Source organism: Frankliniella occidentalis, unplaced genomic scaffold (assembly GCF_000697945.3).
Source record: "Frankliniella occidentalis isolate FOCC.00 unplaced genomic scaffold, Focc_3.1 Scaffold1025, whole genome shotgun sequence".
NCBI lineage: Eukaryota > Metazoa > Arthropoda > Insecta > Thysanoptera > Thripidae > Frankliniella > Frankliniella occidentalis.
In genome coordinates this window covers 1-1,228 of record NW_026268131.1, presented here as the reverse complement: position 1 = coordinate 1,228, position 1,228 = coordinate 1, and positions in this window count along the sequence as shown.

Here is a 1,228-nt window from a genome sequence, read left to right as displayed (position 1 = left end):
GGAGGGGGGAGGGGGTGGGCGGGGAGCAGTGCTGCCGGCCACGCATAAGAGGCGGCGCGCAGCCCGACCCGGCCCAGTGCAACCAGTCGCTGTCGTCTACGAGATGTCCGCTACTCTATAGTGCCGCGTGCCCTCCGGTCAGGCCGCTGTTTGGATCGGTGAGTACCGGACCCCTCCTCCCAGCAAGCTTGTCGGCCCCTACTCACCAATTGTTGTGGAGGTCCATGCTACCATCTGTGGGCTGATCCTACGTGCCAGTGGCCGCGTATAGTCGAGACACGGCGAGCTGGTTGTACGGCGACGAAGCCGAGTGGGGCAACTCGGCCCTGCCGCCGGCGCCACCGTCACCCCCGGCCAGTCCGGGCGCCTCCAGCTTCGCTCCAGGCGACCCGGGGAGCCCCTGGCTATCCAGCAGCGGGTCCGCCCCCCAGCAGCCCGTCCAGCAGCCAATCCCGCGCCGCGGAGGCCGCCCCCTCCTCAAGCAGCCCATCATCCGAACCGTCAGTGCTATAGGGCACCCCTAGCCAGAGTCGTCAGCCACAGGACGACAGCGGGGTGGGGCTGGCCAGTCCGCCATTCTTCACCCCATCCCCGGGCGGCCCCGTCGATGCCGCAGCCCGCGCGACGGACCCCACGACCTGTAAGTATCCCAGAACAGAGAGGTGAGCGCGTGTACTGTCAAACCAATAGTGACCGTGGACCTTTGACCTGTGCAGCGCCAACATCCAGCCGGAGTTCGTCCCCCAGGGGGCCGCCCTGCCTGGCGGCCTGGAACTGTGTGTGCTGCTTCTCCCCCTGGACCCTCTGCCGCCCTTGCAAGGCCGCGGCCCGGGAGGAGTGGGCGGCAGAGCTGCGATACCGCGCCCGCGAAGAGCTTGAACGGGACAATGATGCAGCCCAACTGGCGGCCTACTGGGAGGCCAGGGAGGAGTTGTGGGCAACCGAGGCCACCCAGACCGCGTGCATAGAACATTGCAATCGGGAGGACGAGTTGGCCGCCGACCTGGGTATCGCCGCAGAACTTGAGCAATAAACAATGATGCAAAAGTAAACCAGTTAGTTAATGAACCCAAAACCACCACCACATGTGTGAAAATAACAAAGCGAGCAAAACAGGGATGAGGTAGGGGCCTAACGGGCCCTCCCGAGCCTACGCGTTTGGGGTCTAACAGAAGCGGGAACAGTGCACTGCCATGCATTAACTACTCTGGTCAGCCCCTGCCCCCCC